The sequence below is a fragment of the Perca fluviatilis genome, chromosome 7 (assembly GCF_010015445.1).
Source record: "Perca fluviatilis chromosome 7, GENO_Pfluv_1.0, whole genome shotgun sequence".
Lineage (NCBI taxonomy): Eukaryota > Metazoa > Chordata > Actinopteri > Perciformes > Percidae > Perca > Perca fluviatilis.
Genome location: NC_053118.1, coordinates 5,861,220 through 5,873,446, shown reverse-complemented (window position 1 = coordinate 5,873,446; position 12,227 = coordinate 5,861,220). Strand labels below are relative to the sequence as shown.

Sequence of the window (12,227 nt, the reverse complement as noted above, 5' to 3'; positions counted from 1 at the left end):
CACTTCTGAGACTTTTTTATGCAAGAAATCAACTATATAAAGCTCAAATATGGGACATTTTACGAAAATGTATGGCTAATTGCAAATTTGGTAAGACGTGTCGGACTTTAGGAGCTCCACACAGTCTGACGAGAAAGCGGCAGCCTGCTGGGCTCCATACCCAGGGCAAAGTCACCCTTTGTGGATACTGCACTACCGAAGCTCCGCAGCCGGCTGCCGGCATAACTATAATATATTTACGAGTTGAATTTCGTCACGCCACTTATATAACATCTACCCCAATGTCTTATAAAGCTAACCGTTGTGTCCGATTTGATTTTAAGGCATTTTTATGAACACAAAGCATCTTGTTAGGATGAGCAGCTAGCTAGCTATATGTCCCATTCAAAACAATGGGAAACAATTGCAGTTGGCTAGCTACACTTTCAGCATAACTATAGTATATTTACAGTTTGAATTTCGTCACACCACTTATATAACATCAACCCCAATGTCTTATAAAGCTAACCGTTGTGTCCGATTTGAGGCTAGCTAGCTCTCATTGATGGACTCCAGCTCACCACGGGCTCTATCAATGAGACTCGCGGACAAGAGGCGTTTATTTCCCAGATTGTTTGTTTAAATAACTCAACACACATATCCATTATAAGATTAACTGGAACCTGCGGGCTGCGGTAAGAGATTGCGGGCGTAACAAGCTCGCTGACCGCGCTCTCAGTCACTCACCGGCCGGCCGGTAGCAGGAAGACGGGAATGAGAACAGTGAGCTGCAGGCCCTGGAGCTCTGTCAGGGCAGCAGTGTTTGGTAGTCCAGTCACCCAGAAAAGTGTAAGTTTGCACGGGTATTGAGCACCGGGCCGCCGGCCGAGCTCAATCGAGCTCACAGCAGGCCGGGGTCTGTGACAGAGGACAGGCAGGGCGGCGATGTAGCAACCCAGGCAGCACCGGCCGCTGAACGCCGACACACAGTCGGACAAAATTTGCAATTAGCCATCCATTTTCGTAAAACGGCCCATATTTGAGCTTTACATAGTTGATTTTTCGCATAAAAAGGTTTCAGAAGTGAATTTTGTAATGGAATAGCAGAGATCTGCATGACCTAGATTCAGAAGACTACCTATCTCAGGTCAGTTGTGTAGTCTATGTAAATGTTGGGGCGTGACTGTTCTCTTAATACACCCATGGGTGTGACAAAGTTACAGGTCTTGGGAGGTTGACGTCAACTTCCAGCTTTGTTGAGATTCGCCCGTTTTCAGTGGCAGTTTCAAAATATGAGATTTTCATAGTAAAGGGGCGTCAATGGGATTTAGAGCTTCTACAGTTGAAACCAGATATTTACATACACTTCAGAAAAAAACACAAAAACATTTTTTTCTTTACTGTCATACATTAAATTAGAGTAAACTTTTTCTTTTTTAGATCAATACATATTAACATATTTTTTGCATTTGTTAAATGTCAGAATCAAGCGAGGGAGAATTTTTATGTATTTTTTTTATCACTTTCATCAAAGTCAGAAGTATACATACACTAAGTTTATTGTGTCTTTAAACAAAAAGAAAACTCCAGATGATTCCATTCTGAGCTTACGAAGCTTCTGATAGGTTAATTGACTCCATTTGAGTTAATTGGTGGCACACCTGTGGATGCATATAAAGGCACACCTCAAACACAGAGCCTCCTTCTTTGACATCATGGGAAAATCAAGAGAAATCAACCAAGACATCAGGAAAAGAATTGTGGACCTCCACAAGTGTGGCTCATCCTTAGGTGCAATTTCCAGATGCTTGAGGGTCCCACATTCATCTGTTCAGACAATAATACGCAAGTATAAAAAACATGGGAATGTACAACCATCATACCGCTCAGGAAGGAGACGGATTCTGAGTCCCAGAGAGGAACGTTTTTTTGGTGCGAAATGTGCGAATCAATCCCAGGACAACAGCAAAAGACCTTGTGAAGATGCTAGCTGAAACTGGTAAGACAGTGTCATTATCCACAGTAAAAAAGAGTCCTGTACCACCATGAGCTAAAAGGTTACTCTGGGAGAAGAAAGCCATTACTTCAAAACCACCATAAAAAAGCCAGACTACAGTTTGCAACTGCAAATGGGGACAAAAATCTTAATTTAGGGAGACATGTCCTGTGGTCTGACGAAACAAAAATTGAACTGTGGGGCCATAATGATAAACGGTATATTTGGAGGAAAAAGGGCGATGGAAGGATACCCAAAACGTTTGGCCCAAGTGAAACAGTTTCGGGGCAATTCTACCAAATACTAAGGAAGTGTATGTATACTTCTGACTTTGATGAAAGTGATAAAAAAAATACAAATTCTCCCTCGCTTGATTCTGACATTTAACAAATGCTAAAAATGTTAGTATGTATTGATCTAAAACAGAAAAAGTTTACTCTGATTTAATGTATGACAGTAAAGAAATAAAAGTTTGTGTTTTTTTCTGAAGTGTATGTAAATATCTGGTTTCAACTGTATGTATGTCCCATTTACCCACCGAACTGTCGTTATTCAACTATGACAGGTCAAAATCGGTTTTGCATTCTATCACCCCTTTAAACCAATCAGAATTGTCATGGGCGCGCTAAGCTCCGCACTAAGCTCCGCAAAATAGTCGTGCGAGAGAAAACTCAGATTGGACAGATAGTCTAGCTAGCTGTCTGGATTTACCAGACAGCTAGCTAGACTATAGCTAGACTATGTGTGAGGGTAAAAAATACATTGTCCTCTCTGAAGCCCTGCACAACTGGGGTCCCGCAAGGATCCATTCTGGGACCCTTGTTGTTCAGTATTTACATCAATGATCTTCGGCTGTTGTGCGTGTGAAAGGCATGGATCATCATGTACGGATGATGCGTTCATCTAATGTATGGGAGGGATATGGAGTAAGTAGCTACTAAATTGTCCTCAGCCATGGACAAAATAAGTAATTGGCTTAAATCTTCTTGCTTAACACTAAACATCGAAAAAACTGTTGGAATGTATTTCGCTAAATCCAACAAAGTTAAAGATATGCCTAACATCTATTTTAATGGACACAAAATTAACAATGTCACAGAGATAAAATATCTAGGTGTCCATTTGGACCAAACTCTAAGTTTTAAAAAACATATTAAAAGAATGTGCAACTCTATTAAATATAATATCTCTGTTTTTAGACACATTAGGAATAGTTTGACAATTGAAGCATCTTTCATGTATTTTAATGCCATGATCTCACCACACATCACCTACTGTTTGTCCTGTTGGTCTCAGGCCAATGAGACTACACTAAAATCCCTCAGATCGGTCTATAATCAAGCATTAAAAGTGCTTGATAGAAAAGCCCTTCGCTATCATCATTGCAATATTCTCAGTAAATATAAAATATTAAGTTTTGATTCCCTAATTAGATATACAAACTTAAGAACCATTTTTAAAATTGTTAATAATATTGCTCCACCCTCAATGAAAAAATTTGTTGAATCGAACAGAACATTGCGCTCAGAAATTGTGCTATCCTGAAAAGATCCTCTGCCTTTGCACAGACAGCCTTTTCATTTAAAACCATTAAACAATGGAATCAACTCCCAGGCAGTCTAAAGTTGTCTGTAGATTTGAATAATTTCTCTCGTAACTTAAAGAAATATATCCTTGATAACCAGCTATGTGAGCATCAGCACACTTAAAAGTTTACAAATGTAATATTGAGGTATATATTTTAGCTGTGATGGTTTTTTGATTAGTTTTTTATTTAAACATCTGATTAATGTAATCTTGCATGTATTTCTTATTACTATTGACAGTTATTTGTAATATGTTTTAATATTGTGTGCACCTGCCCGGGGACTGCAGATGGAAACTAGCATTAGCTAACTCTGGTACAAAACATCTTTTCGTAAGATTAATGTATTTTTTACATTGTTCCTGACAAATAAACTAATAAAATAAATAAATAAAATAAATAAAAACCCTAGAGATATCTGAGGAGCAGTTAACCATAGTCCTCATTAATCCACCAAATTTAAAATTCCAACACAAAGAAAGTGGAAGGAAACAGAAAATACATGCATCCGTTGGAATTTCCTGCAGCACCGGAGTAATCCCGGAAGTGGAACGTCAAGGATATAGACTAGTGGAAGGTTGACTGTGTAGGAAAACGGAAACGGTGAGCAGCAGTAGCATTGTGACAGTTCAAGTAGACTGTCCAGTGGAGGATAGAAATGCACAAACTCAGCTGGCAGATTAAAAAGTGAGCAAATAAAGTGTTGCTCAAGTTGTCTAGCTCAGAGATGTCCCTACTCTGTCTTTCTCTAAGCTAAGGGGTCATTGGACTAAAAAAAGTTGAAGACCCCTGGTCTAGCTTAACTATTTTTAATTCATTCCACCTTTATTTTTACAATCAAGTCATTAAGAACATGTTCTTATTTACAATGCTGGCCTGAAAATTGACATAGCCATTAGCTCCACAGGCATCACTTCATTAGTTTTATTTGCACAATGACACTGGCCAATGCTTTAAGCAAAGGTGTTTATAAGTAGATTGTTTCAGGGGACTGACCTTCACCTGCGCTGCATCTCATTGCTGTTATTTGATAGCTCCTCGGCTCCTCGGTCCTCTGCTGAACCGGAAGTTGTTCTGTCCCTCCTCTGTGAAGGCTGTCTCAAAGCTCTTATTTCTGCCCCGAGGAGCGAGCATTGAGGAGGGATCACCAAGGAGCTATAGGCAAGGGTACATGAGAGCAGCATTCCTGGAAGCCGTGCAGCTGAAGGAGTTGCTAACTCCGCCCAAACAGCTGACAAATTCATGTGACGCTGAGGTAAGGACTTCTCATCCCTCATGCCCTTGTTGCCCTTTATCTCTCACTCTCCCTCTGTCTTTAAATTTACAATATAAAGAGCTTTACTGGCATGAGGAGACATGCCAAAGCAATATAAGTATGATTAAAAGGAAATTAACTATAACATGAACACCAACTTAGTGGTAGAGGCACGAGGAGTACAATGTACAACTCATCACATTGTTACAACTTTGTCACAATTTAACTCTAACAAATTTACATATTTACAGGAAGATATTGATCTAGGTGGGTGTTCAAGTGTTAGGAGTGGTGGTTTCCTCCTGTGTGCTGTTTCCATGATCATCTCTTAATTTGTGGCAGGAGGCAACATCATTTGCTGCATGGATGCAGCAGTTAGAATTCTCGCCTAAAACACATTTCAGTTTATCTCCGTCTGAAAGTGTCTTGAATTCTTTACACTGTCTTTCAAGTCTCTTTCTCTCTTTTCTCTCTCCCCCCTCTCCAATACACACACACACACACACACACACACACACACACACACACACACACACACACACACACACACACACAAGGGTGAACTCTTACGTGAAACATTAGGAGAAACCAAGTTGGGGAGAGGGACATACAATATTATTATTATTATTATGGATCACAAAGTTATATGTTGACCAGTTGGTATTTTAACCTCATTAGGTCTATGTCGATTGGATCAATAGCTTGTGTCAGACAAGTTTTATAGAGTAGCACAAAGCCACAGCATTGCTTTATTGTCCGCTCCTGATTCGTGAATGGATAAAGTGAATGGATTTGGCTTTTTCTCTCTCCAACAAACTGTGTGCGTATCACTTGCAACCGCTATCTGACCCTTTTTTTTCTAATATTTATTTTGGGGCATTTTGTGTTACGGCTGGGTGGAGGAGGACTCAGGTGCGGACAGAGAGCACGGTAGACAGAGTAGCAAGGAACAGGATTTATTTAAGGAACAACTAAACGGAGCAAAGGCTGGGTGTGGGGGTGAGCAGGTGACAGGCAGGGTGAAGATGGTGGTTTCCAGGCATTGAAATGAAGAGTGGAGGAACCAGGTAAGATGAACAGATCCGGACTGACATGGCGATCTTAAGAGAAAGAAAAAAACTAAAAGGAGGTGAACTAACGACAAGCAAAAAGTATCTGCAACAAGAGACTAGTAGACTTACTAGCAATAATCTGGCGTTGAGCCTCTGGAAGGCTGGCATCTTTATGCCACTGGTAATGGGAGATTGAGTGCAGCTGAGTCAGATCATGCAGCTGAGTCCAATGTTCCCTCACTGGTATTAAAAAGCAAACACGGCCAGCAAAGTAGCTTGTTCCGCTCAGTGCTACCTGTTAGCCAGTCATAGCGGTCGTAGTTACCCTCAGTGAAGTGCTGAACAAAACCTTTGCCAGCATTGGTCAGCCTATCCAGCTAAGGTGTAGGTCTTACTCTTAAAATTATTTCTTCTCACCAAACGATCACCTTGAAAAAGGCACACGAAGGAGATCGGAAACAGGATTGTTAAGTGGTGTGAAGGCAGCGGCCATAGCTTGGTTTACTCCTGGTTCACTTACATCACTCACAACCTGCAAAAAGGTTCAATCTTAGTTGATGACATCAGCGGGGACTAGTGCCAACACATCGCTAGGCCCCTGGGGTGTTCTGTCACTACGCATCAAAATTTTATTGGCTGATGTCAAAGTTATAATCAAATGGGAAATGGCAGCTTCAACGAAAGGCTAACAATACTACTAGTGCTGGTCCACTGAGCTGTGATCCGTTTAGATGACATGGAAAATCCAGCTCCTCAGTAAAAATCACTGCATGAAAAGTGGGATTTTCATCAGTAAGCAGCACTGTAGATTGTCGTGAACTTCAGGTTTACGACTGTACACGGCAGTTTACAGGCAACACTGAAAACTGCCATGAATTGTCGGAAATTGACGTGGGCCTTGCTTGGCAGTTGTCCCCCCATGACCCCCCTCTCCCCCTAATTCTAGGGGAGGCTTTAACATGTAAATGAAAAAACTGTTAGCTATACAAATGCAAATCAGAGTAGCAGCAGGGGAAGTTTTACCCCAGGTGACATTTTTCTAAAAGGTATTAACTTCATTTTAAGAAAACCTCTTAAAATAGATCAGGCTCAGTATAGCCTAATTGTAGACTCTTACATTTTAGCTTGAATTGATTTATTTAATGAAAGTATGCTAGATTAATTACTGTGTATGTCATTTGCAATGACCAATGTTATGTAAAAAAAGATACACAAAACAATTTATTTCAACATTTAGTTTTAATCAGGCTTTGCCACAAAGGTAAAATGTGCATTCCATGCAAACAGCATCACAGTCTCCTAGAGCTCAACCATTGTGCATAGTGGCATGACTAAGATTGTCTGGTGGAATGGAGACAGAGGCACCACTGTAGAGTTTTCTAAGAGAAGTCTTTCTGCTGACACCAAAACACTGTGCTTCACATAAAGCATATCAGCTTCGTCATTGCATGACAAAGTCCCAACCATTTGTCTTCTTAAAATACTGGCAAATTCAACACCATATTCACTTGTCCATGTCATATGAAGCTGTTGGCTCTGCTGAAATGGCCTCATAATCTGGACTTCAATTGTCCTATTGTTATTAAACTTTCCCAGTATTCCATTAAAACTCACTGTAATTCACCTCCACAACAGTGTGTGCACTGTTCGCGTCCTGCTGGTTAATCTGCTCCTCTTTGTCTTTCTCTATCACTCTGCCCCTACCCCAGCCCCGCCTTCACTGCTTCGATTTGAAAAATAGCGGAGGAAGATGACTCCGAGAGTTGGTAACTGGTAAAAGAGTTGTCTGTACACTCTGTCAAACTTCTCTTGGAAACACACAGGAGTTGTTCAAGATGTACGGAGCGGTTCTTTTTTCTCCTCCATGTCACCTCAGGAGCTCTGTAATGATGCGCCCACAGAAAAGGAAAAGACAATGTAAGTATATGATTATTAATGAATCGGCGAGCTAGCCTGTACTGTTTATTAACTCTTGAGAAGTACAATGACTGTCTTTGGATATTAAACAGGCTACTTAGACTTTGGCAGTAATGTTTTAAACCCCACCATGCACGCAAGTTTAAACATGAGCAGCACATCTGTGTGCCTGGCTGTTTACAGCGCGATTCATTATTGGGCAGAGCTAAGCCAGTACGCCGTCTTCACAACTTGGAGACAAATTGTAGCAGGCGCTACGAGCCGGAGCAAGGCTAAGATTTCAAGAATATGCTTTCATTGAATGAATTTCATTCATTCTGCTGTATAAGGACATATATACGTTAATAGATACCAATCTTAACCGTACATTTTTTACAGACTAACCTTGCCTCATAACGAGGCCGTGACCCATATTTGCTCGGTGCTATGTCTGCAAGTCCAGAGTTACATGATGCTGATAATGACGCCATTGTGTGTAAGTAATTTTTACTGCTTTATCCTTCCTTGTTTAATTTTATTGTGACTTACAGTACAGGCCAAAAGTTTGGACACACCTTCTCATTCAATGCATTTCCTTTTATTTTCATGACTATTTACATTGTAGATTCTCACTGAAGGCATCAAAACTATGAACACATAACCCTATTATTTCTGGAAATATAATCGTTGTGTACTGAGAAAGTAATTGAATTCAGACACGTTTAGACAGACCTTAATTTAATTATGAAAAAAATATATTTTTGATTTTGACAGGGCCAAAAGAGAAGGCCCTGATGGCCGTGACAGCCCACCACTCAGCGGGCCAGGCCGGCATATAGGGCCGCACAATTAATCTGCTGCATATCAAATCAAGCACTTCCTAAACTAACCGCATGCCTCAGAATGATTAAATAATTGAATCCCCATTAAAGTTATTGAGCGGTAAACTTGAAGTAGCTGGCTAGGTCGGCGGAAGTGTGGTAGCAGTGCTGATTATACGGGTAAATTTACATGCAGCAGTTGAACATTTTTGGCTTCATGCGCCAACAAATCTCATCAGAATGAACGGGCTGAAAAAAGTGCTATATCATTCTGCATTTTTGGGGCAAAAAATATGATTTTATCTGTATTTTTAGTTACAGGTTTAATATTCTTCCAAAAAAGACGGTACAATTGAAAATAAGTCAAAAATAAGGCAGTAAAGAACAGCGCTCTTTATACTGAAAAGGCAAATCGTCGCTGTGGGGTGAAAACCTTGTATCTCCAAAACTGTGTTTTTTCAGGAAATGAAAAAAGCCAAATTTGAAAACATTTCATTGAGCTATTTACCTTAGACGTAGTCAGACGAAATGGCCTTGTCACTGTTTAAATATTTGTAAAACCCACAGACAGACATGAAGGGTAACAAAAAGCATTGATTAATGAAAGAAATTAAAATGAGGAAATATGGAGACACAGTGTTTCTGCCCAACAGCGAGAAAATGCTTCTGAAACCAAAACCAGCGCCCTTGTTGCAGTTCTATGAAATAAATATTTTTTTATTGAGGTTACGTTCATAAAGAACATTTGGGTTTCAAACCATTACTAATTTACAAGGTGCTCTCATCTTGCAAAATAATATATTTTTAATTACTTTGTTTATTAATGTGTTTCCTGCACATCCTAACTAGTTTCAGTGTATGTGTAACAGGCGGTGGCACCAGTGAAGTCCTGTATCTGTTAAATAAATCATGCATACACACCTGCCTGCAGCAACAATGAAATGAAACACACCACCAAGGGCAGATGCTCCCAGGCAAAGATAAACAGCTGTTCTCATTGTCAAGGAGAATGTGAGGTACATGTTGCCCGTAAGCAACATTTTGTCGTTATGTCAACAACATAAATCATCTCTTCACTTGGTGGAGGTAACATCCTTTCAGTCTTCTCTTTTTAAGGTGTTATTCTTACATTGTCAGCTTCAGTGGCTTTAATTAGTTACATTTTTCACCGTCTGAATCATGTCGGAGAGACATTCATAAATAAAGTTTTACATGTCCACATTAACAAACCCCTCTCCCAAACCTTAAAACCTCATGAACAAGGAAAAGCCACATTTACAGTCAAAGCTATGTGTTAATGTAATGTTGTATGTGAAATAATGTGTCTGTAAAAAGATGATACATTACAATCAGACTGGATAAACTTATGTGCTTAACACAAAATGGTAAGGTGTTGTACACAAGATCTCACTTTCTTAAATTTTTCACTCTTCACTTTTCTTATATAACCAAGGTGTACAACGCATACTCATGAATGGGTTTGTATAGTCTTGCTCTAGGGTTGGCTAGTCCACACAGCATTTTTGGATGGGAGAATAAATGGTCAGGGATTGTTTGCATTTCTATAAACCAATCACAATCGTCTTGGGCGGCGCTAAGCTCTGGACGCAGCAACAGTGGCTCTGCAAAATAATCTTGGGAAGGAACTTGGTTTTATGGAACATTTGCATCCCGCTAAAGAAAAAGCCACATACAATATTAAATGAAGTTAACTGTTGACACAATACAGTAAGGTGAGATATATAAATCAGCTGGAAACATGGTTAAACGTCATTTGCTCTTACCAGTGTGTACTCGCCGTGTGCATCTTGTCCATAGCAAATCCCCACCAATCGGTCCCAAAACGTCCAAGTTAGAGAGTTTTTTGGCATTTATTTAAACCAATCACAATCGTCTTGGGCAGTGCTAAGCGCCGGACAGAGCAACGGTGCCGCTGCAAAATAGCCTCGGGAATGAACTTGTTTTGGTGGAATATGTTTACGTTCAAAAGTTCTTTTAGTCGTGCCACAGAAAACTCAGATTGGGCAGATAGTCTAGCTTGCTGTCTGGATTTACCCTGCAGAGACAACATAAGATAGACTTTATTAATCCCACACTGGGGAAATTCCTGTGCTACAGCAGCTCAAAAGAAAAATGTACACACATCAGAATAACACAAATACACATTAATTAGACATAGAAGAAAAAGTACACATAAACTATAGGAGATGGGAAAATAGAATATAATGAGTTTTAATAATAATAGTAACTAGAACTGCAAGCAGTTATGACGGGGCCAAAGCCGCCCATGCCAGTCGCCCACGACTCCCTGGGGAGCGCAAAAAAACGGAACCTGAAGCCTGGCGATGAGGAGGCAAATGTCAGTAAATATTGAGAGGTGTGAGCTGCGACGTCTGCAGTACGTCGCCGTTGCAAATGTAGTGGTTAACAGTTCATCTCCATGCATATACAGACTACCTTTTAACAATTCTCTCTCTCTGACCACAGGGAGAGAAATGAGAGTGACTGAGAGGTTGGAGGGGGGGAGGCAGGTGTGGTGGTTGAAGGAGCAGGGGAGGTGGTCAAGTTGTTGTAAATGGTGTAATAGGCGCCGATTTATATTTTCCTCCGTGGGTACTCACAGGCGCATTCCCTTTAAAAAAAAAAAAAAAAAAAATGTAGTCAAAAGTCATTTGCATTTCAGAACCTTAGCCCCTTGACGCCTGAATTTATTCACAATTATATAAACAAAATATTATGTGTGTTTCTGGCTCCAAGCTGATGCTAAATTAAGTTGAGATTGTTAATTTGTCTATAGCATATGGAATAGATATAAATTTAGGTATGATGAAAATTAGGCATTATGGTAAAATTCTTTACAAAATGGTAAAATTAATAAAACACATAGTAGATTTCATTCATGTTACAAAGTTGTTAAAACTTCTAAACTGTAATTGACAAATACATGGATCTTGACAACGGCAAGAAAGAAAACACTCTCCTACTCCCTAACATTGACAGTAGTTTCTTTAGGGTTAGGGGTAGGGGTAGGTTTGGGTTAAAACGCAACACCCAGGATGGGTGCTGCGAGGGCACGGGCACAGGGGGACCACTGGTGTGAATAAAAACACTTTAAAAAACTCCTTAAAAAACCAGGTTCGGTTAAAAAAAATTGACCGGGCTGTTAAAGGGAGGGGTGTTTTGATATTAAAAGGAGGTTAAAAGAACCACTGCAAAGGAAGGACAGCGGGAATTTAAAACTTTGAATAAAAGGTCAACTCCACAACAACTCCGTTGTCTCTCCCAGAAGATTATAAACATTTAAATTAAAAATATTTTAAATAAATATATATAAAGAAACACAGTCGTGTGATAAATAAAATTATAAAAAGCCTGGTGTCCCCATATAAAATATAAAATATTATAATCTTAAAACAATGTTATTTAAATTGAAAAATTAAATACTGTCTGCGTTACTTGCTCTTGAGGTTAAAAATATCCATACACATACCATTCAGGGTTAATAATAAGTGCTATGTTAAAAGTGCTTTAAGAAGTAAAAAAATAAGTAAATAAAAAAGTGCCACACAATAAATAACAATTTCAAATACATCATATAAATAAAACCAAACTGTTAGTAAAAAATGCATAAAACCAATGGCAT

At 39.5% G+C, this 12,227-nt stretch overlaps 1 protein-coding gene across 1 annotated transcript in view; it reads left to right on the top strand.

The window, feature by feature from the left end:
• The first annotated feature begins 7,619 nt into the window (after positions 1 to 7,619).
• The window catches only part of LOC120562245, a 65,444-nt gene continuing 60,836 nt past the window's right edge, over positions 7,620 to 12,227 (top strand). The window contains exons 1-2 of the mRNA XM_039805867.1: positions 7,620 to 7,784; positions 8,163 to 8,259. The gene's annotated coding sequence lies outside the window, so the exon portion shown is untranslated. The remainder of the gene's footprint in view (positions 7,785 to 8,162; positions 8,260 to 12,227) is intronic.